Source organism: Drosophila elegans, unplaced genomic scaffold (genome assembly GCF_018152505.1).
Source record: "Drosophila elegans isolate 14027-0461.03 unplaced genomic scaffold, ASM1815250v1 contig_229, whole genome shotgun sequence".
Classification (NCBI taxonomy): Eukaryota; Metazoa; Arthropoda; class Insecta; order Diptera; family Drosophilidae; genus Drosophila; species Drosophila elegans.
Genome location: NW_024545601.1, coordinates 267588 through 293730, shown reverse-complemented (window position 1 = coordinate 293730; position 26143 = coordinate 267588).

Here is a 26143-nt window from a genome sequence, read left to right as displayed (position 1 = left end):
ATAAGAATAATGCAATTGTAAAGACAGTTCAATTTGGGAATCTAACTATTAAGACATTACCAATAAAGCTCCACTGTATATTAAAATAAAAATCGCTTTTTTTTAATATATTGCAAAGTGAAAAATCTAATTGGCGCAGCCGGTAGGATACAAGTAATATCCTCGCGAGAGACTACCTAAAAAGGACTTCAAAAAATCACTTCGTGAAAATAAATTTATTTGTGTCCGCAAGTTCGTTTTCTTAAAATTATTGTGAAATTTAAACAACAACATTAGTCGAATCACGAATGAGGATTTCTAGTGTCTAAATTCAGCGATAATAATCTAATAACTGATATATTTCGTGTAAACCAAATTTTTTTTAAAAAAATTTAAAAAAAAATTATTAAAGTGTAAAAATGGAAATGCCATCAACATCAGCCGCAGCCACAGCCGCAAAAGCAACACAAATTCTTACAGACGTGGCCATGAACCATTTTTTTCTACAACTTAAGCAGATAAACAAATGTAATGGAGACCCACTCTACTTGGCTCTCTTCATAAAGTAAGTTGACGAATTAGTTTACCATTATCCGACAACATCAGAAGCCCAACATCAAATTATACAAGCAACCATCCGAAACCTTCTAATAGGACGAGACCGAACATTGTTGATGAGAAATATACCACAGGACTGGAAGGAATTAAGGACTTTACTTATCAGCGAATACAACAGCGCAACACCTTTACATTGGATGATTATGGAATTTATGTAGATTTGTTGAAGAATAAGAAGAACAAACAAGTAGAATATGTTGTAAACTCAGCTTAGATAACAATCCATCAAACACGGTTATAGTTTCAGGAACTTTGAATGATACATTAGCTGAAGTGATTCGCGAAAAATTACCAGTACAAACATATATTACGTTGAGCAAATTTGATATATCAACTCCTCTTAAATTAAAGCAAGCTGCCCAAGCTGTAGGTTTGTTTGTAGATAAACCTTTAAATACCCGCTCGTATACATCCCAAAACTCTAATGATGACGACGAATATCCATATTTTAGATCATCAAGAAACTTTAACCCAAATAATCAGTCAAATAATAGTCAAGGAGAAAGAATCCAAAATAATAAATACCAAAATCGATATAACAACAATCAACAGAGACAGAACAAGTTCGACTCAAATAGAAACTGGGGTAATAATAGCAGTTATAATAATAATTTTTCTGGCAATCAATATTATCCTAGATCCTTTCAAAATAATCAAGTACAGAAAACCCAGCCTACTCAAAGTACTAATATTCCCCAAAAACGTGCCCGAACCTCAGACTCAAGTCTACAACGTAGAACTGAGCCAATGGACAGAATTAAAAATTTTCAGACAACAGCCTCGGAAAAAACACCACCGTCTAAGGGGATATCAAGTATGTGACTTCGTCGACTTGTGGGATTTGTTTGTTGTTTAGGGCCAGTGGTGGGCAGGTTGCCCGATGGAGTGTAAACGTAATAAGTTTGCATTTTTGTTCGTTGACTTGTATGAGCCAATCTGCTAGCCAGGTGGTTTGCTGTTGCTGTTTTTGGATATTTTGAACGACTGGTTATAGCTGTGTTATCAGCAAAAATGGATAGAGTTGTCTGACTCCTTGTGGGAATGTCAGTCGTGTATAGGACATACAAGATCGGACCGAGTACACTTCCTTGGGGTACTCCAGCTTCGATTTTGTGGTTGGCGGAGATGAAATTTTTGCATCTGACAGTAAATACTCTGTCTTTAAGGTAAGATTCGAGAAATTTGAAGGTGTTTTGTGGTAGGATAGGCTTGATTTTTTGAACCAGACCGTCAATCCAAACGCGATCGAAGGCTAGGAATAAGGCACTGCAGTATTCCCTGCATTCAAACGCTGTGCGTATTTCAGCTGTTATACGATTTACCTGTTCGGTAGTTCCGTGCTTTTCCCTGAAGCCGAACTGGTGTAGGATGATCGCTCTGTCATTTTGGAGGTGTGTTCTGAGGTGGCACAAAAGCAGTTTTTCAAATAGCAAAAAATAGCAAAATAGCCTAGCAGGCCCAGGCTAATGGGCCTGTAGAGCAAAGGTTGGGATTTGTCTTTGCCTGGTTTTGGTATCATTGTAATAACAGACTTTTTCAATTGTGTGGGAAAATAGCCCCATTTAAGAATTGAGTTGAATATGGTGGTTATGCTTTTGGTTGCGCATAGAGGCAATTCAATTATCATTTTAAGCGAAATTATATCATGGCCAGGTGCTTTTTTTTTTGGATTCATCTGTTCTGCAATGGCTTTTATTGTGGAGGAAGGCTCCGCTGGTGAGATGTTTGGTAAAGTGAATTGGTTTATCGGAGGATGAGGTTAGAGGACATTTTTTTTATTATTTTTTTTTTTTATAATGATCTTATTAACTTTATTTTTGTAGGCTATGGGACGAGTTGGAACAATCGTGTGCAGGTGTTCACCCAACTGCACCTGCTGTGTCAGTTGGGTGAACTGTCCATAAGTTCGTCGAAAAACTTAATCTAGATACAACCACTAACCATACAACATATAGACTGGTCATTTCATACGACGCATTTGGACACAAAAAAACGGCCCGCGGAAGGTCCCCCGTGCTCACAGCAGCAGGTCCATGCACTTCGTGTGCGTTCGGGTTTTTTGCTCTCTCATTCTTATTCTCATTTTTATGCTCGCGCACTCATTGCACGAGTTCAGTCGTTCAGTCGCAGAGGGGCGCTTTTTGAAGAATAATTTAAATGTTTTAAAAAATATTTAATTTTTGAAATAGCTGCAAGGGTATATGAACTTCGGCTTGCCGCAGTTTTTTTTTTTATTTTGAAAAATGGAGGTGCAAATACCAAACGTTTAGCTTTCAAGCCCGATGAGCGATCTCGTTTCCATATTAACTAACCCAAAACGCGACAACCTATTACCCATTCTTAACCGTCAGCGCACACACTGGGTGATTTTCACACAGTAATTTTTCGGCGGTTCGGCATTTAAAAATGGAAGGAGGTGGGGACTTGGGAGTGGGGGGGAAAACTTATGCGCCGCCACTACGCGCACACCGAGTTTCAGCTTCAGTGTTCCAAAATTCGTTGAAGGGAAAACATCGAAAGTTGCTCAGCGGGTGAATTTCACCCAGTGTGTGCGTTGTGTTCCAAATTCCACGTAAGTACGTATGTAAGTTTAATTGTAGACCCCCTTTTTCGCGTTTTTACATGTCATTGTTTTCATAAAAAAGGCGCCATGGCATATGCTGACGCGGGGAGAGTGTGCAGTTCGCACGAGGTAGAACAGCTCTTTCAGCAAGAAGAGCATGTGTCGTCGAGTAATGAAGCATTCTCAGACGACTCGGTTGCCAAACAAAATGTCTAAACACAAAAGGTGCCAACTTTGTGGCCCTGGAACTGATCGAAAAACTTTTTTCAAATGTTTGAGTTGCGAACGTCCAATGTGTAAAGACCATGTCGCGAAAGTTTGCCAGCAGTGTGCCTTGCCGCTGCAAGATTTTTAAAGCTGTTCACAGTTACTTTCTTTTCTCATGTAATTTTTATTATCTACGTTTCATTTGTACTACACTTTTCATATGTGAAATAAAATTTTTGAAAAAGTAATGAGATTTCCTTACAGAACCAAACAACCATGAATATTTACTTGTAAATATGTAAGTGACGTATTACCAAATACTCCAGACATCAAGCCTAACACCCAGACTTTATATCCCGAGATACCCATTACTTTATTTGTCAAACATAACATTTCAGAGCCTACTATAGGAGTTATTCAAATTAATCAGACATAAACATTTCCCGTTAGACATAAACATTTTCCACGCCTGTTATCAACAGTCCCCTGTTAAAAACATTTCAAACGCCTTTACCAACGACAGCAGACATAAACAAGTGGTAAACTTTTAAACAAAGGGTCCAGCATGAGAACCCATTCATCAGCATAAAAGCTATGACCAATCCAAATTTAATAAACAAAAGATGCAGCCTGACAACCCACCCATCAGGCCACCAATTCGACCAATCGAAATCTTCTGATCGAAGTCCACTTTCGCTGCTAGCGTCGCTGTCACCGATAAAAGCCATAGTTATAAGAATAATGCAATTGTAAAGACAGTTCAATTTTGGGAATCTAACTATTAAGACATTACCAATAAAACTCCACTGTATATTAAAATAAAAATCGCTTTTTTTTTAAATATTGCAAAGTGAAAAATCTAATTGGCGCAGCCGGTAGGATACAAGTAATATCCTCGCGAGAGACTACCTATTCAGTATTAATATCGGGGTGTCCAGTGTACCGCGACCTGTAAGATCTATTGTACCCCCATTCAGAGCCTACAGCTCAGATATCAACCCACTTCCTCGAATAAAGTCGAGGAGTTTTAGTGGGTTGATTCTTACTAGGAGCTCAGGTGTAAGAGTTCTGGTTCCTAAGATTTTACATCTTATACTTGCTAACGCCGGACAGTCTGCAATTTTGTGTCTAGAGGTTTCGTCCTCTATGTCGCAGAATCTGCAAGTTCTATTGCTGGTTATTCCCATCATACCTAGGTGACTTTTCAGTCTACAGTGCCCGGTTAGTAATCCGGTAACGATCCTAAGTGAATTTTTCCCCAGTTGAATAAGTTCCTTGAACCTCTTCTTGTTATAGTTATTTATTTGAGTTTTGGCTTGCCTTAGGCCTGGGGTATTTCTCCAGTGTTCTTGTCTTATGGCGCCTTCCACTTTCCTAAGGTATTCTTTTATAGTGTGCCTCCCTATGCCACAGTAGGGCTCTGGGCCTACCAGGGGCTGTTCGGCTCCTAGTTTTGCCATTTTATCGGCAAGTTCATTTCCGGATATATCCTTATGTCCCGGAATCCATCTGAGGGCCAGTCTGTTTCGGCTGCCCAGTATATTTAGCTTACTCTTCACCTCTAGGACTAGCTTCGAGGTGATTTTGTTGCTATGTAAAGCAGTAATTGCTGCTCGGCTGTCCGAAAGGATCGATATGTCCTTTTCCTTGTATCCACGCTGTATGTTGAGCTCTGCACAACGTCCAATGGCACATACCTCAGCCTGGAATATGCTGGTGTATTGGCCAAGGGATTCGTGGTATTTTATGCGAGGCCCTACCACTCCAAGGCCCGTGCCTTGTTGTGTCAGGGATCCATCTGTGTACCATGCAATGGTGTGTTTAGCCATCGGATGCACTTCAGACAGTGTGGTCCAATCTTTCTTATTGCCTAGGTGTACTGTGAAGTTCTGCTCAAAGATTAGTTCGGCTGTCATTTCATCCCTAGGGTGGAGTATTAGGGGCACCTCTCCTAACAGATTAGTCGCATCCCTGTTATTTAGAATGCAACCACTACCTGTGCCCTCAGTGCTTAGGAGTGTAGCTTTGCGTTGGATATCAATCACATAGTGGAGTGGTGTTAGCTCCATCAAAACTTCTAAGGCAGTTGTAGGACAGGTCCTCATTGCCCCTGTCATGCATACGCAGGCAAGTCTTTGTAGTTTTCCTAGCTGGTTTTGCATGTTGATGAGCTTAGCTCGTTTGCCCCATGCAAGTGCGCCGTAAGTGAGGATTGGTCTCACGATCATTAAGTATAGCCATCGTATTATCTGAGGCCTGGCTCCCCAGGATTTCCCAGCAATTTTCCGACAGGTATAGAGTGCTCTGTAATACTTTTCCAATGTCTTTTGGACATGGGAAGCGAAAGTCAGTTTACTATCTAAAGTGATTCCTAGACATTTAACCTCTCGGCTAGTTTCTATAGGACTTCCTAGCAGTGGGATTTGTCTCATTCTCTGTAGTTTGTACTTCCTTGTGAAAGGAACGATGACTGTCTTAGCAGGATTTAAGTTGAGTCCAACCTCCCTGCACCAGTCCAGCGTTGTCCTTAGTCCGAGTTGGACGATGTCGCAGAGTGTCGCTTCAAATTTGCCTCTGGCGATTATCACGATGTCATCGGCGTATCCCTGACATTGAATTCCTTTTCCACCAAGTTTGCAAGGTCATCTACTAGCAGACTCCGTAGCAGAGGGGACAGTACTCCTCCTTGCGGGCAGCCTTTGCTGGTAGCAATTGTCACTCTTTCCGAACCCAGTGTACATGTTGCTTGCCTGGATTCAAGTAGGTTGCCAATCCATTTGCTCGTAGTAGTGTCTATGTTCCTTCTGGACAGGGCAGCTCGAACTGCATCATGTGATGTGTTGTCAAAGGCTCCCTCTATGTCTAGAAAGGCACAGATAGCTATTTCTTTGCTATCAATTGCCCCTTTTAGGGTGCGACATAGTTGATAAAGTGCAGTGTCTGTTGAACGGCCTGCTCTATATGCATGCTGTGTGTTTTGCAGCGGACAGTCTCTGAGAGCTGTTCTTCTGATGTTGTAGTCTACCAGTTTTTCCAGCGTTTTAAGACAAAACGAAGTTAAGCTGATAGGTCTGAAGGACTTTGGGCTGGTGATGTCTTTCTTCCCGATCTTGGGGATGAAGACCACCCTCGCGCTGCACCATGCACTTGGGATATACCCAAGGGCTAGGCTGCTCACCATTAGTCTTCTTAGGCGGGTTAGGAGTAGTTCCTGTCCCTGCTGTAAGAAAGCTGGAGAGATCATGTCTAATCCCGGTGATTTAAATGGTTGGAAGGTTCCAATAGCCCATTTGAGTTTCTCGGGCGAAACTATAGATTTGGCTGTTGCCCAGTCACTGGCTACTGTCCTAGGGGTTCTATGTTGATCACGCCTTGCGTTTCCCATAGTGGGAGTATTCCCCGGGAAATGCGTGTCAAATAGCAGTTTTAATTTCTCCCGATCCGGGCAGGTGAAGGTGTTATTCCCTTTCCTCAGGGCTAAATTACTATCCGCTGCACTTTTAGCCATTGCTTTTTGCAGTCTCGCGCCCTCGTTGACGTTACTTATTGCCTCACAGAAGTTCCTATAGTTTTTCCGTTTGGCCTTCCTGATCTCTTTGTTGTAGAGCGTCAGGCTTTGCCTGTATAGTTCCCAGTTTCTATCAGTTTTTGGTTTGTTGAAGAGCTTTCAGTGGTTACTCGTAGTCGTTCAAGACTAGCATTCCACCATGGTGCGTCTGTTTCCCGCCTCTGTCTACCTAGAGGACAACTGTCTTCAAAGGCATTTACTATCTTGTGGCCCAGGTTGTCTACCGCTCTGTCTAATTCCAAGGGATGTCTAGGGTATCCTGGCGGTTCGTTGGAAAGATTGAGATCTAGAGTTGACCTGAATTTGTCCCAGTTTGTTTTTCTGGGGTTTCTTTTAGGGTTACATCTTTTTGTTTTGAAGGCTACTTCAAACAAAATTGTCCTGTGGTCTGACATTGATTCTTCTGGTGACACATGCCAGTTCTTAATGTGGGGTTTAAAAGAATTGGTTACTAGAGTTATGTCTAGCACCTCTTCTCGTACCCTAGTAACAAATGTCGGCCTGGCGCCGACATTACAGATCTCTAGGTTATTGTTTAAAATAACTTTTAGTAATTGCTCACCTCTGTTGTTGACATCCGTGCTACCCCAGATCACGTGATGTGCGTTGGCATCACATCCTATGATGAGGGGGATCTTGTTCGTCCGGCAGTGGTCCACTAGCCCGGGTATTCCTGGCGGTGGACAGGCCTCCTCCCCGGCAAAGTAGGCGGAGGCCACTGCTAGCTTCGGTGCAGCTTCGGTGCCGTTGATGGTTACGGCGACGCAGTCTCTGCTCATGAACTCTAAAAAGATACTATAATTGATATCTTTCCTTATAACGATGCATGATCTGGGAGGTGATCCTCCTGGATCGCATATTACCTTAGTGTCCTTCGAGGTGTTGGGAGGTGAACATCCTCGCCAAGACTGCAGATGCTGCTTTGGCCCGATGGATGTTTACCTGGGCTAGCCGAGTGCTGCTTGTTGCAGCCATCACTCCGAGGTTTGATGCTCCGTGAGGTCTGGTGAAGAGAGAGAGCAAGTCTCTCCACCACCGTCTATCACGGTAACCTCGGCTTCTTCGCAGCTTTCGTCCAGGAGGAGCTCCTGGTCCAGCTCTTGGGATGACATAGGGTGTCCATCCCCTTGGTCGTCCCCAAAGTCCATGCTGGTGATGGATTGTTCATCCTGCTCACCACTCTGTGACTTCGGCTCCACATTCGGTGGTTCGAGGGTATCCTCGACAGCCTTGCATGTGCCGTCATTGGGCGTCTCTTCCGGAGCTCTCTTGGTCTTTTTCAGACCGCTCACGGTGACGTGGCCAAACCGGAAGTTGAGTTTGTGGTCACGCTCCACTATCTCATCCCTTCCGGTCTGGTCCATCCCTACGACCAGGAGTGCACCAGCTCCGTCGTTCTTCCTGGAGATGACCTTCCAGGCGTCCGTCTCGACCCGGTTTTGGAAACCAATGAAGGCCAATATTTCCTCATTGGTCCGGTCGGAGCTCCTCGGGCAGAACAACGTGGCGTTGTATGCTGCCGGGATGTCTGCTCCCGTGCGGGTTTCTAGGGGTACTCCCTTCCACGTCCGCAGCTGAGGTACGGCAATCTTGAGCCACTCAGCTGAGCTGATGTCTGCTCCCGTGCGGGTTTCTATGGGTACTCCCTTCCACGTCCGCAGCTGAGGTACGGCAATCTTGAGCCACTCAGCTAAGCCTTCATCCAGGCAGTCGATAATCAGGTAACCCACCCTGAAGTGGATTCCCCTGAACACGACGGGACCGCTCCACGCTGACGTGAGCATCTCGTCCATGACCGACTCCTGGAGCCCGGATAGTTCCTCTGCGGTCAGGCTGGCCGCCGGGAAACCCTCCGGGAGTATAGCCACCCTGATGAGGGTGACTTTCTTGGCAGCCTCCGCGTAAGTCGGACGGGGTCCGATGACCGGCGGTGCCGAGCTAGAGGGTCTTCCTCCAGCGGCTGTCGGCTTCTGGTTTTGATGGGGCTGGGAAGGTATCTTCCTGGCCCGCACTTTTGCCTTTTCTGCCGCTGCTGCTGATGTGCTAGGCCCCTCTTGCTCAGGGACCCGTGAGGACGTCTCACTAGCCCCTGGGCCGTGCCTAGACCTTTTGGGGGTGTCCGTTGGTGGTGTGCGGCTGGTGTTCAGCCGTTTACCAACCGGTGCTGTCCCCAATGCCGGCTGCTCCCTCGGCTCCTTTGCCTTCTTCAAGGCCTTCTCCGGTGTCATGCCCTGCATGAGGTACCTCAGGTACCACTTTACCTTTGACCCTGGCAGGCCACGCCTGTTGGGGTCGTCCAGTCCTCCGGGCTGTCCCAGGGCTGGAAGGGCGTCCTGCTTCTTCAGCTGCCTGATAGAGGTTGGCCTATCAGATGCGAGAGGTGGGCGTGCTGGCAGGGTAGCTCCTGCTGGCACCCCACGCTCCCTGGCTGGGAATGTCTGGGCTGCTGGTGTAGTCCTAGGCGGGTACGCTGCCGTCTGGGGACTGTCGCCTTCGAGGGATCTTTCCTCGAAGTGTCTTGCGACACCGGTTGCAGGGATATCCTGCGGGATTTTTATTGTTTTGTTTCTCTTCATGGGGTCCCACGAGCTGCGGAGAAGTATGTGGTCCGCCCGGGCAGAGATCCGCTGTACCCGGGTAAGGCGTACTTAGGACAGACGGTCGCCACTTGCCTGAACCCTCCGTTTGCGACTGGGCTATTTGTTAACTCGGGCCCCCAGCCAGGCTGACTATCGGCACGGGTCGAATGACACCTTAGTCCGGCACCGAGGTGAGATGTGGGGGATAGGATGGAGGTAGGTAGTTGTGAGGGAGGGGGTGTGTAAGGCTACGGTGTTAAGACGGCCAAACAAGCGTCTTGTCGGTATACCTCCATCGGTATACCCGCTGTTTGTCCGGGGTTGCTTATTTGCTTACGCTTATTCGCAACTAACCTTCCCAGAAGGTCGTTCGCTATCCGCAACCTGCGACCCGCCTGGTGGCCTCAGCTAAGCCTCCCTTCGAACCATCCCACTAGTTCTTGAGGACCAAGAGAGACTACCTAAAAAGGACTTCAAAAAATCACTTCGTGAAAATAAATTTATTTGTGTCCGCAAGTTCGTTTTCTTAAAATTATTGTGAAATTAAAACAACAACATTAATCGAATCACGAATGAGGATTTCTAGTGTCTAAATTCAGCGATAATAATCTAATAACTGATATATTTCGTGTCAACCAAATTTTTCTTTAAAAAATTAAAAAAAAAATTATTAAAGTGTAAAAATGGAAATGCCATCAACATCAGCCGCAGCCACAGCCGCAAAAGCAACACAAATTCTTACAGACGTGGCCATCAACCATTTTCTTCTGCAACTTAAGCAGATAAACAAATGAAATGGAGACCCACTCTACTTGGCTCTCTTCATAAAGTAAGTTGACGAATTAGTTTACCATTATCCGACAACATCAGAAGCCCAACATCAAATTATACAAGCAGCCATCCGAAACCTTCTAATAGGACGAGACCGAACATTGTTGATGAGAAATATACCACAGGACTGGAAGGAATTAAGGACTTTACTTATCAGCGAATACAACAGCGCAACACCTTTACATTGGATGATTATGGAATTTACGTAGATTTGTTGAAGAATAAGAAGAACAAACAAGTAGAATATGTTGTAAACTCAGCTTAGATAACAATCCATCAAACACGGTTATAGTTTCAGGAACTTTGAATGATACATTAGCTGAAGTGATTCGCGAAAAATTACCAGTACAAAGATATATTACGTTGACCAAATTTGATATATCAACTCCTCTTAAATTAAAGCAAGCTGCCCAAGCTGTAGGTTTGTTTGTAGATAAACCTTTAAATACCCGCTCGTATACATCCCAAAACTCTAATGATGACGACGAATATCCATATTTTAGATCATCAAGAAACTTTAACCCAAATAATCAGTCAAATAATAGTCAAGGAGAAAGAATCCAAAATAATAAATACCAAAATCGATATAACAACAATCAACAGAGACAGATGAAGTTCGACTCAAATAGAAACTGGGGTAATAATAGCAGTTATAATAATAATTTTTCTGGCAATCAATATTATCCTAGATCCTTTCAAAATAATCAAGTACAGAAAACCCAGCCTACTCAAAGTACTAATATTCCCCAAAAACGTGCCCGAACCTCAGACTCAAGTCTACAACGTAGAACTGAGCCAATGGACAGAATTAAAAATTTTCAGACAACAGCCTCGGAAAAAACACCACCGTCTAAGGGGATATCAAGTATGTGACTTCGTCGACTTGTGGGATTTGTTTGTTGTTTAGGGCCAGTGGTGGGCAGGTTGCCCGATGGAGTGTAAACGTAATATGTTTGCATTTTTGTTCGTTGACTTGTATGAGCCAATCTGCTAGCCAGGTGGTTTGCTGTTGCTGTTTTTGGACATTTTGAACGACTGGTTATAGCTGTGTTATCAGCAAAGATGGATAGAGTTGTCTGACTCCTTGTGGGAATGTCAGTCGTGTATAGGACATACAAGATCGGACCGAGTACACTTCCTTGGGGTACTCCAGCTTCGATTTTGTGGTTGGCGGAGATGAAATTTTTGCATCTGACAGTAAATACTCTGTCTTTAAGGTAAGATTCGAGAAATTTGAAGGTGTTTTGTGGTAGGATAGTCTTGATTTTTTGAACCAGACCGTCAATCCAAACGCGATCGAAGGCTAGGAATAAGGCACTGCAGTATTCCCTGCATTCAAACGCTGTGCGTATTTCAGCTGTTATACGATTTACCTGTTCGGTAGTTCCGTGCTTTTCCCTGAAGCCGAACTGGTGTAGGATGATCGCTCTGTCATTTTGGAGGTGTGTTCTGAGGTGGCACAAAAGCAGTTTTTCAAATAGCAAAAAATAGCAAAATAGCCTAGCAGGCCCAGGCTAATGGGCCTGTAGAGCAAAGGTTGGGATTTGTCTTTGCCTGGTTTTGGTATCATTGTAATAACAGACTTTTTCCATTGTGTGGGAAAATAGCCCCATTTAAGAATTGAGTTGAATATGGTGGTTATGCTTTTGATTGCGCATAGAGGCAATTAAATTATCATTGTAAGCGAAATTATATCATGGCCAGGTGTTTTTTTTTTGGATTCATCTGTTCTGCAATGGCTTTTATTGTGGAGGAAGGCTCCGCTGGTGAGATGTTTGGTAAAGTGAATTGGTTTATCGGAGGATGAGGTTAGAGGACATTTTTTTTATTATTTTTTTTTTTTTATAATGATCTTATTAACTTTATTTTTGTAGGCTATGGGACGTGTTGGAACAATCGTGTGCAGATGTTCACCCAACTGACACAGCAGGTGACACTGTCCATAAGTTCGTCGAAAAACTTAATCTAGATACAACCACTAACCATACAACATATAGACTGGTCATTTCATACGACGCATTTGGACACAAAAAAACGGCCCGTGGAAGGTCCCCCGTGCTCACAGCAGCAGGTCCATGCACTTCGTGTGCCTTCGGGTTTTTTGCTCTCTCATTCTTATTCTCATTTTTATGCTCGCGCACTCATTCCACGAGTTCAGTCGTTCAGTCGCAGGGGGGCGCTTTTTGAAGAATAATTTAAATGTTTTAAAAAATATCTAATTTTTGCAATAGCTGCAAGGGTATATGAACTTCGGCTTGCCGAAGTTTTTTTTTTTTTTTTGAAAAATGGAGGTGCAAATACCAAACGTTTAGCTTTCAAGTCCGATGAGTGATCTCGTTTCCATATTAACTAACCCAACACGCGACAACCTATTCTTAACCCTCAGCGCACACACTGGGTGAATTTCATCCTGCGCGATTTTTCGGCGGTTTGGCATTTAAAAATGGAAGGAGGTGGGGACTTGGGAGTGGGGGGAAAAACTTATGCGCCACCACTACGCGCACACCGAGTTTCAACTTCAGTGTTCCAAAATTCGTTGAAGGGGAAACATCGAAAGTTGCTCAGCGGGTGAATTTCACCCAGTTTGTGCGTTGTGTTCCAAATTCCACGTAAGTACGTATGTAAGTTTAATTGTAGACCCCCTTTTTCGCGTTTTTACTTGTCATTGTTTTCGTAAAAAAGGCGCCATGGCATATGCTGACGCGGGCGAGAGTGCGCAGTTCGCACGAGGTAGAACAGCTTTTTCAGCAAGAAGAGCATATGTCGTCGAGTAATGAAGCATTCTCGGACGACTCGGATGCCGACCCTCAAATTTACTTGTCACACGAGTCGGAAACAGATGCCGAACAAAATGTCTAAACACAAAAGGTGCCAACTGTGTGGCCCTGCAACTGATCGAAAAACCTTTTTCAAATGTTTGAGTTGCGAACGCCCAATGTGCAAAGACCATGTCGCGAAAGTTTGCCAGCAGTGTGCCTTGCCGCTGCAAGATTTTTAAAGCTGTTCACAGTTACTTTCTTTTCTCATGTAATTTTTATTATCTACGTTTCATTTGTACTACACTTTTCATATGTGAAATAAAATTTTTGAAAAAGTAATGAGATTTCCTTACAGAACCAAACAACCATGAATATTTACTTGTAAATATGTAAGTGACGTATTACCAAATACTCCAGACATCAAGCCTAACACCCAGACTGTATATCCCGAGATACCTATTACTTTATTTGTCAAACATAACATTTCAGAGCCTACTATAGGAGTTATTCAAATTAATCAGACATAAACATTTCCCGTTAGACATAAACATTTTCCACGCCTGTTATCAACAGTCCCCTATTAAAAACATTTCACACGCCTTTACCGACGACAGCAGACATAAACAAGTGGTAAGCTTTTAAACAATGGGTCCAGCATGAGAACCCATTCATCAGCATAAAAGCTTTGATCAATCCAAATTTAATAAACAAAAGATGCAGCCTGACAACCCACCCATCAGGCCACCAATTCGACCAATCGAAATCTTCTGATCGAAGTCCACTTTCGCTGCTAGCGTCGCTGTCACCGATAAAAGCCATAGTTATATGAATAATGCAATTGTAAAGACAGTTCAATTTGGGAATCTAACTATTAAGACATTGACAATAAAACTCCACTGTATATTAAAATAAAAATCGCTTTTTTTTAATATATTGCAAAGTGAAAAATCTAATTGGCGCAGCCGGTAGGATACAACTAATATCCTCGCGAGAGACTACCTAAAAAGGACTTCAAAAAATCACTTCGTGAAAATAAATTGATTTATATCCGCAAAACGAACTTACTTAAAATTATTGTGAAATTAAAACAACAACATTAGTCGAATCACGAATGAGGATTTCTAGTGTCTAAATTCAGCGATAATAATCTAATAACTGATATATTTCGTGTAAACCAAATTTTTTTTAGAAAAATTTTAAAAAAAAATTATTAAAGTGTAAAAATGGAAATGCCATCAACATCAGCCGCAGCCACAGCCGCAAAAGCAACACAAATTCTTACAGACGTGGCCATGAACCATTTTCTTCTGCAACTTAAGCAGATAAACAAATGTAATGGAGACCCACTCTACTTGGCTTTCTTCATAAAGTAAGTTGACGAATTAGTTTACCATTATCCGACAACATCAGAAGCCCAACATCAAATTATACAAGCAGCCATCCGAAACCTTCTAATAGGACGAGCCCGAACATTGTTGATGAGAAATATACCACAGGACTGGAAGGAATTAAGGACTTAACTTATCAGCGAATACAACAGCGCAACACCTCCATATTGGATGATTATGGAATTTACGTAGTTTGTTGAAGAATAAGAAGAACAAACAAGTAGAATATGTTGTAAACTCAGCTTAGATAACAATCCATCAAACACGGTTATAGTTTCAGGAACTTTGAATGATACATTAGCTGAAGTGATTCGCGAAAAATTACTAGTATATATATTACGTTGAGCAAATTTGATATATCAACTCCTCTTAAATTAAAGCAAGCTGCCCAAGCTGTAGGATTGTTTGTAGATAAACCTTTAAATACCCGCTCGTATACATCCCAAAACTCTAATGATGACGACGAATATCCATATTTTAGATCATCAAGAAACTTTAACCCAAATAATCAGTCAAGGAGAAAGAATCCAAAATAATTACTACCAAAATCGATATAACAACAATCAAAAGAGACAGAACAAGTTCGACTCAAATAGGAACTGGGGTAATAATAGCAGTCATAATAATAATTTTTCTGGCAATCAATATTATCCTAGATCCTTTCAAAATAATCAAGTACAGAAAACAAGGCCTACTCAAAGTACTAATATTCCCCAAAAACGTGCCCGAACCTCAGACTCAAGTCTACAACATAGAACTGAGCCAATGGACAGAATTAAAAATTTTCAGACAACAGCCTCGGAAGAAACACCACTGCAATAAAAATTAAAATTGATAACAAACTATGCCTCTGTCTTATTGATACAGGCTCAAGCATAAATTTGATAAACGAAAACTTTTTGAAATATCCAACTAAAAATATTTTGACAAAAGTCCAAACGATAGGAGAATCTGTAACTTTAGAAAAATATATCGAATTTAGCATCCCAAAATTATTTTCATCCAAGCAAACATTTTTTTTTTAAAACTTTTCAAATCGTTGTGATATTCTTATAGGAAAAAAAATTCTAAAAGAAACCTCAGCCAAAATTGATTTCATGAGAAACACTATTATTCTAAATAATTACGAATTCCCAATGATAAATATAACAGAGGAACGTAATCAAACCTTTTCAAGTATAACAAATGATGACGAATATATTTATGCCATGCAAACAGACTTAACAAATAATTATTTAAGAGACGATCACTTAAATAATGAAGAACAAGAAAGAAAGCAAACTTCGGCAAGCCGAAGTTCATATACCCTTGCAGCTATTGCAAGAATTAAACATTTTTGAAAACATTAAAATTATGATTTACTTTCGTATATGTTTAAAAACATTGAAGCTATGATGATTTGCAGCTCAATTATTTGATAGTTATTTTATATATTTTTATTATTTCTGAGGGAGCTATATGATATAGACGTCCGATTTTGATAAAATTTAAACCATAATTCTGAAATATTTAACCATTGCTATATGTCGAAGAACTACACAAAAAATTAAAAAACAGAAAAGTTATAATTTTTTTCATTTATTTTTCCGATTGTTCCTATGAGAGCTATATGATATAGTCGTCCGACTTTGATGAAATTTAAACCATAAATCGGAAATATTTAACCATTACTAAATGTCGAAGAACTAAACAAAAAAATAAAAAACAGAAAAGTTATAATTTTTTTTCATTTATTTTTCCGATTGTTCCTATGGGAGCTATATTATATAGTCGTCCGACTTTGATGAAATTTAAACTGTAAATCGGAAATATGTAACTATTACTAAATGTCGAAGAACTAAACAAAAAATTGAAAAACAGCAAAGTTATAATTTTTTCATTTATTTTTCCGATTGTTCCTATGGGGGCTATATGCTATAGTCGTCCGATTTTGATGAAATTTAAACCGTAAATCGGAAATGTTTAACCATTACTAAATGTCGAAGAACTAAACAAAAAATTAAAAAACAGCAAAGTTATAATTTTTTTCATTTATTTTTCCGATTGTTCCTATGGGAGCTATATGCTATAGTCGTCCGATCCGGCTCGTTCCGACTTATATACTACCTGCAATAGAAAGACAACTTTTGGGAAAGTTTCATGCAGATAGCTTTAAAACTGAGAGACTAGTTTGCATATAAACGGACGGACAGACGGACAGACTGACAGACGGACAGACGGACGGACAGACGGACAGACGGACATGGCTAGATCGACTCGCCTAGTGATGCTGATCAAGAATATATATACTTTATAGGGTCGGAGATGTCTCCTTCACTGCGTTGCAAACTTCTGACTGAAATTATAATACCCTCTGCAAGGGTATAAAAAACTGAACTTTATTATTTAATGTTCAAGTATTTTGATATTCAGTATCGCGAAGGTGACAATTTGACTTTCACGAACGAAATCAAACATATAATAAAAACAAAACATGAAGAACCGATTTATAGGAGACCATATAGTTATCCCTACATTTATGACACAGAAGTATAAAAACAAATTGAGGAAATGATAAATCAAGGTATTATAAGAAAATCAAAATCTCCTTATTGTAGTCCTATTGTAATGATACCAAAGAAAAAGGATGCATCGGGCATTCCCAAATTTCGTATGGCCATTGATTACAGAGGACTCAATGAAATAACTATAAATGACAAATTTCCTATTCCAAACATGGATGAAATATTAAATAAATTAGGTAAATGTCAATACTTTACAACATTAGACCTAGCTAAAGGATTCCATCAAATTCAAATGGACCCAGGATCTATACAAAAAACTGCATTTTCCACCAAGAAAGGTCACTATGAGTATACTAGGATGCCATTTGGTCTAAAAAATGCCCCCGCGACATTTCAGCGTTGCATGAATAATATTTTAAACGACAAGGTACCCATTGTCTTGTGTATTTGGACGATATTGTCATATCAATTTCAACCTCTTTGCAAGAGCATATCCAATCTCTTAGAAAAGTATTCGAACGTCTTCGCAGATCAAATCTTAAACTGCAATTAGATAGATGTGAGTTTATGAAACGAGAAACTGCATTTTTAGGACATATAATTACAACTGAAGGAATCAAAGCAAATCCAAATAAGATTCAAGCTATTCAAGGTTTTAAAATTCCAAACTCTCAGAAACAAATAAAATCGTTTTTAGGCCTTTGCGGATTTTATCGCAAATTCATAAAAGACTTCGCAAAAATCGCAAAACTAGTGACTCTTTGTTTAAAGACAGGAGCCAAAATAAATGTTAAAGATCCCACTTATAACGAAGCATTTGAAAAATTAAAAACTCTAATAAGTAACGACCCAATTCTCACATATCCAGATTTCGAAAAAAAGTTTGATTAAACTACAGATGCAAGCAATTATGCATTAGGTGCTGTTTTATCACAAGAAGGTAAGCCTATTTGTTTCGCCAGTAGAACTTTAAATGAACAGTAGTTAAATTACGCAACTATTGAAAAAGAATTACTAGCTATAGTATGGGCAACCAAATATTTCCGCGCTTATCTTTTTGGAAGAAGTTTTAAAATATGCTCAGACCATAAAACGCTTGTTTGGTTACATAATATAAAAGAACCTAATATGAAGTTACAACGTTGGAAAATTAAACTTAGAGAGTTTGATTATGAATTAAAATACATTAAAGGGAAAGAGAATCACGTAGCAGATGCTATATCAAGAATTACAAAAAAGGAAACTAAAGATAAAAAATTTGAAGAAGTTTTTCAAAATGATGATGAATTAGAAACTACTGCAGCAACAGTGCATAGTATCTGTATGAACGACCTATTAACTTTTAATCACCAACTAATATTTGAAAAAGGAAATAAAGACACTAACGAACTAACTCACTACTTTAACAAAACTATTAACAAAATAATTTACAGTGACATGACTGACCGTTTAGCAAAAAATATAATTATAAAATTCATATGTGGACACAATTTTGTTATGTTCATTAATAATGACGAAGACTTTGCTATCTTTCAACGAGCCTATATGGATTTAATTAAACCAAACACTGGTACAAAATTAATGAAAACTTCAGTAATACTTCCCAACTTGTCCACATACGCAGACTTCCAAGAAAAAATATTAGAAATACACGAAAAGACGATACATCAAGGCATTAAAAAGACGTATGACGATTTTAAAACTTAATATTATTTCCCAGACGCACAAAAACTTATTCAAAACATTATAAATAAGGACTGTAATTTATGCAAAGCAGAGCACAGAAAAGTGGCTCTCCCTTTTGAAAAGCCTCCTGAAACTCAAAATATTCGTGATAAATATGTTATTGTCTATTATTTTATTGACCAGCGTAAATTTTTGACATGTATTGACATTCATTCAAAATTCATTTCTATCGCAGAAACAAAAACCACAGACTGGATTGAAATTAAAAAAGCATTACTCAAAATTTTTAGTATGATAGGTAAACCGAAAACTATTAAAATGGATCAAGATCCCGACCTAGTATCCAAATCTTTACAAAACTGGCTACAGAAAGAAAATATCAATATTAAAATCACTAGTAGTAAAAACTGTATAGCTGACATAGAAAGGGTTCATAAAACAATTAACGAAAAACTTAGAATCTAAATACACTCTCAGCTGCTGAAGAGAAATTAATGAATATAGAAAAAGCAACGTATGTCTACAATCACGAAATAACACATGATGCCACTGGTAAAACCCCTGCTCAAATCTTTCTTTATGGTATGGAACCGAGTAAAAATATGCAAAAACAAAAAGAACATAAAATAGATAAAATTAATAAAAATCGCGAGGAACATGAAGTGGATCTTAGATATACCAAAGTTGAAAAAAAAATTAAACGTAAAGCGAAATTAGTAAACCTATTCAAAAAGGCAGGAGCACTAGAACAGAAAGACGAAAAGCATTGGTAAACAAGAAAGAAAGCAAACTTCGGCAAGCCGAAGTTCATATACCCTTGCAGATATTGCAAGAATTAAACATTTTTGAAAACATTAAAATTATGATTTACTTTCGTATATGTTTAAAAACATTGAAGCTATGATGATTTGCAGCTCAATTATTTGATAGTTATTTTATATATTTTTATTATTTCTGAGGGAGCTATATGATATAGACGTCCGATTTTGATAAAATTTAAACCATAATTCTGAAATATTTAACCATTGCTATATGTCGAAGAACTACACAAAAAATTAAAAAACAGAAAAGTTATAATTTTTTTCATTTATTTTTCCGATTGTTCCTATGAGAGCTATATGATATAGTCGTCCGACTTTGATGAAATTTAAACCGTAAATCGGAAATATTTAACCATTACTAAATGTCGAAGAACTAAACAAAAAAATAAAAAACAGAAAAGTTATAATTTTTTTTCATTTATTTTTCCGATTGTTCCTATGGGAGCTATATTATATAGTCGTCCGACTTTGATGAAATTTAAACTGTAAATCGGAAATATGTAACTATTACTAAATGTCGAAGAACTAAACAAAAAATTGAAAAACAGCAAAGTTATAATTTTTTTCATTTATTTTTCCGATTGTTCCTATGGGAGCTATATGCTATAGTCGTCCGATTTTGATGAAATTTAAACCGTAAATCGGAAATGTTTAACCATTACTAAATGTCGAAGAACTAAACAAAAAAATAAAAAACAGAAAAGTTATAATTTTTTTTCATTTATTTTTCCGATTGTTCCTATGGGAGCTATATTATATAGTCGTCCGACTTTGATGAAATTTAAACTGTAAATCGGAAATATGTAACTATTACTAAATGTCGAAGAACTAAACAAAAAATTGAAAAACAGCAAAGTTATAATTTTTTTCATTTATTTTTCCGATTGTTCCTATGGGAGCTATATTATATAGTCGTCCGACTTTGATGAAATTTAAACTGTAAATCGGAAATATGTAACTATTACTAAATGTCGAAGAACTAAACAAAAAATTAAAAAACAGCAAAGTTATAATTTTTTTTCATTTATTTTTCCGATTGTTCCTATGGGAGCTATATGCTATAGTCGTCCGATCCGGCTCGTTCCGACTTATATACTACCTGCAATAGAAAGACAACTTTTGGGAAAGTTTCATGCAGATAGCTTTAAAACTGAGAGACTAGTTTGCATATAAACGGACGGACAGACGGACAGACGGACAGACTGACAGACGGACAGACGGACGGACAGACGGACAGACGGACATGGCTAGATCGACTCGCCTAGTGATGCTGATCAAGAATATATATACTTTATAGGGTCGGAGATGTCTCCTTCACTGCGTTGCAAACTTCTGACTGAAATTATAATACCCTCTGCAAGGGTATAAAAACTAATAGGGGTCATAAAGTAATAAGGCACATAAGTAAACTTAAAAAAGCTAAAGCGCAAAATCTCTCTAATCATTCCAGGGAATCTGACAATACTGACTCTCATCTTGAAAATGATCTTGATAATGACGTGGACGAATGTAACATCGACAACAGCTCAACAAATTAGTATTACACCTATCACTTCAAATAACGGTTATTTACTTCTGAAGACAGGGATTGTAAAAATACCTTTAAGTTACGAACATCATATGATACAGATTAATCAAACAAAAATATTAGAAACATATCAGGACTTTATGAAATACGAAAACAAGTTTAATTACGTACCAGATATTGCCTTAGCACTAGAACAACTAAAACATGAAATGAAGAGAATTATTTCAACACAAAGACAAGGAGGATTAATTAATAATGTAGGAACTGCTTAAAAATACTTATTTGGAACATTAACCGAAGACGATAAAAAAGAGCTAGAAGATAAATTAAAAAATTAACAAGATCAAGTAATTGAAAATAAAGATTTTAATGAAATAGTTACAGTAATAAATAAACAATCCGAACACATTAAAAGACTTTTGAAAGATGAAGAAGAAATGGATGCACTACACATTTATAGATATTCATTTAACATTTTCCTTGAGTATATTGAAGAATTACAAATGGGATTACAATTAACAAGAATAGGAATATTAAATCCTAAAATATTGAAACATGAAGAGTAAAATGATATAGACGAAGAAAAACTTTTATCAATCAAAACTTCAGCTTGGATAAGTAGCCAAACTAATGACACTTTTATTTTAGTTCATATACCAACTTCATTTAAGGAAACCCAAAAATATAGAATTATAAAATACCCAGATAATATAGGCCGACAAATTGACATAAATGATAACTTTGAATATTTTGTAACTGATAAAAACACTGTTTCTTATTTAGAAAATACACCAAGTTTAGACCAAAAATTTATAATCACTGATCAATGTATCTCTCAAATTCTTACTAATCAACTAGCGAATGTCAACACACGTTTATATCAGAAAATGAATCTATTAAATATATTGAACCGAACATCATTATAACTTATTATTTAAGCAAAACACAAATTAAACAAGATTGTGAAATATTCAACAAAACGATACAGGGAAACAACATAATACAATTAAGTCAATGCACTTTAGAAATAAGAAACATAAAATTTACTACTTCAAAAATTATAAACGAATATAAAATTATATTATCTAGCACACACAATGTAACATTTTATGAACCAATTCCATTGTTAAAAATTAAGAAATCAATTAGTTATCAAGAAAAGCAAGAAACAGTTTACAAGTGGATTGTATTCACAATTTTAATAATTATAGTTTTAACCATCAATACTTACATCATATGTGCCTTTAGGCGCCCAGCCAACAAAAAAGAAATTTTTGTTAGATTCAACAAGGAAGTTGAATGTTCTAAAGGAGGGGCGAGTGACGTATTACCAAATACTCCAGACATCAAGCCCAACACCCAACCTGTATTTCCCGAGATACCCATTCATTCATTTGTCAAACATAACATTTCAGAGCCTACTATAGGAGTTATTCAAATTAATCAGACATAAACATTTCCCGTTAGACATAAACATTTCCCACGCCTGTTATCAACAGTCCCCTATTAAAAACATTTCACACGCCTTTACCGACGACAGCAGACATAAACAAGTGGTAAACTTTTAAACAAAGGGTCCAGCATGAGAACCCATTCATCAGCATAAAAGCTTTGACCAATCCAAATTTAATAAACAAAAGATGCAGCCTGACAACCCACCCATCAGGCCACCAATTCGACCAATCGAAATCTTCTGATCGAAGTCCACTTTCGCTGCTATCGTCGCTGTCACCGATAAAAGCCATAGTTATAAGAATAATAATGAAACCCATTTCAATTTTGGGAATCTAACTATTAAGACATTACCAATAAAACTCCACTGTACATTAAAATAAAAATCGATCTTTTTAATATATTGCAAAGTGAAAAATCTAATTTGTAATATTTTTGAGGTTTGTTAATTTATATTTATATATGCATCATAGTAGATAATTATTATGAAAAAAGGTAAGTGTGACATTAAAACAAAGAATTTGAGCCCCAAAATGCATAACTCTATACCACACTTTACCCGAAACAACGAAAAAATTTACCCATTTTCAAATGACTAAAAAAATATACTTTTCGGAGAGTACGGTTAAACTGCCATTAAAATCTGAAATTTCGTACCCTGAACTCTCGAAAAAATGGTTTCTTTTGAAGACTGATCAATAATGATTTTAATAACAGTTTTAATAACAGTTATTGAAAAAGAAGTGACTTTTTCATGAACACCAATCAGTTTTTTACGAATTAAAGTATGAAAAATTGAATTTACAACTTCACAGCTTATACCATTTTATTCTTAAGAAAATTCTCCATATTACAAAAAAACAGTTTTTGAAAATCGGACAATTTCAAGTAAAGTTATTAACGGGCAAAGTCGAATGGGTGAAAAACTCCCAGTGTGTGCGTTATGTTAAAAAAACGGACGTGTGTGCGCTGAGGGTTAATATATTAAAATCGCAAACTAAAGGATATTTGCTAAACCTTAGGATTTAATGATAGCCACTGATAGGTAGCCCCAGCAGCTAAGCCTGACACTCCTCATGTAGCCTAGTTTTATACATAAGCATACAGCGTACAAGTAAATAAATAATATTTAGGCAGACATGTCATAAGTATGGAATGCTTATTGTGAACTCATTTAATCTTTTCATCACATTTTACATGCCATTTTTATACCCTTGTTGAGGGTATTATAATTTCAGTCAGAAGTTTGCAACGCAGTGAAGGAGACATCTCCGACCCTATAAAGTAAATATATTCTTGATCAGCATCACTAGGAGAGTCGATCTAGCCATGTCCATCTGTCCGTCCGTTTCTACGCAAACTAGTCTCTCAGTTTAAAAGCTATCTGCATGAAAGTATCCCAAAAGTTGTCTTTCTATTGCAGGTAGTACATAAGGCGGAACGAGCCGGATCAGACGACTATAGAATATAGCTACCATATAAATAAATAAAAAAAATAAAAATTCTGCTGTTTTAAATATTTTTAATACTTCGAAATATCATAGAATTACGGTTTAAATTTCATCAAAATCGGACAACTTTAACATAAAACTTCCATGGGAACAATAAAAATATTAAAAAAAATTAAAAAAATTTTAACTATTTTATTTTGTAAGTTTTTTTTAGGAAATTTTTGACTAATTAATAATTTGACAGTGTTCAGAATTACGCTTTTAATTTTATTAAAATCGGAAAACGATATCATATAGCTGCCATAGAAACGATCAAATAATTGAGCTGCAAATAATCATAGCTTCAATGTTTTTTAGCATATACGCAAGTAAATCATAATTTAAACGTTTTAAAGAGTATTTAGTTTTTGAAATAGCTGCAAGGGTATATAAACTTCAGCTTGCCGAAGTTTGCTTCCATTCTTGTTTTTTAATAATTCAGCATACATTTTATTTTTGTTTATAAATTCAAATCAGTGGTAGCAGTAAAATGTTTTATATGTATGTATGTATTCGAATTTATAGAAATCAGTCCACTGAGATGGGAACAGGGCATATCGCAGTCGTGTCACTTGAAATTTGAAGGAGATATGTGGTGTACCGTTTCAAAAAACCTATATTGGTGATGCGTGTTCGAAGTAATGCTACTGTTTATAACCATTAGTCCGCAATTCCGTGCCCATAGACCTGATATAATATACTCCGTAAATTCTCCAGAAAGCATTTCAGCTAATAAAAAACAAACAAGAAAGAAAGCAAACTTCGGCAAGCCGAAGTTCATATACCCTTGCAGCTATTGCAAGAATTAAACATTTTTGAAAACATTAAAATTATGATTTACTTTCGTATATGTTTAAAAACATTGAAGCTATGATGATTTGCAGCTCAATTATTTGATAGTTATTTTATATATTTTTATTATTTCTGAGGGAGCTATATGATATAGACGTCCGATTTTGATAAAATTTAAACCATAATTCTGAAATATTTAACCATTGCTATATGTCGAAGAACTACACAAAAAATTAAAAAACAGAAAAGTTATAATTTTTTTCATTTATTTTTCCGATTGTTCCTATGAGAGCTATATGATATAGTCGTCCGACTTTGATGAAATTTAAACCGTAAATCGGAAATATTTAACCATTACTAAATGTCGAAGAACTAAACAAAAAAATAAAAAACAGAAAAGTTATAATTTTTTTTCATTTATTTTTCCGATTGTTCCTATGGGAGCTATATTATATAGTCGTCCGACTTTGATGAAATTTAAACTGTAAATCGGAAATATGTAACTATTACTAAATGTCGAAGAACTAAACAAAAAATTGAAAAACAGCAAAGTTATAATTTTTTTCATTTATTTTTCCGATTGTTCCTATGGGAGCTATATGCTATAGTCGTCCGATTTTGATGAAATTTAAACCGTAAATCGGAAATGTTTAACCATTACTAAATGTCGAAGAACTAAACAAAAAATTAAAAAACAGCAAAGTTATAATTTTTTTCATTTATTTTTCCGATTGTTCCTATGGGAGCTATATGCTATAGTCGTCCGATCCGGCTCGTTCCGACTTATATACTACCTGCAATAGAAAGACAACTTTTGGGAAAGTTTCATGCAGATAGCTTTAAAACTGAGAGACTAGTTTGCATATAAACGGACGGACAGACGGACAGACGGACAGACGGACAGACGGACAGACTGACAGACGGACAGACGGACGGACAGACGGACAGACGGACATGGCTAGATCGACTCGCCTAGTGATGCTGATCAAGAATATATATACTTTATAGGGTCGGAGATGTCTCCTTCACTGCGTTGCAAACTTCTGACTGAAATTATAATACCCTCTGCAAGGGTATAAAAACGATTTAAAAATTTTATTTCGAGTGTTAGACCTTCGTTATCATCGTTAACATCTGCAAACAGCACTTCACATATGCTTTACAGCCGCTAAACAGTTTTTGCATTCGAAAAATTCGCATAAAATAGATTTGAAAAATTCGCATAAAATAGGTTTACCGGCGGAATGTTGTTAGATTTGTGAATGTTCCATCTTCAAGATAAAGTGATAAAATTATTTTCGGTTTTTAGGCGTGTATTTTTCGAGATTTTATTTATGTTGTCGGAACTTCAGTTTTAGCAACTAATTCAAACTTTGTC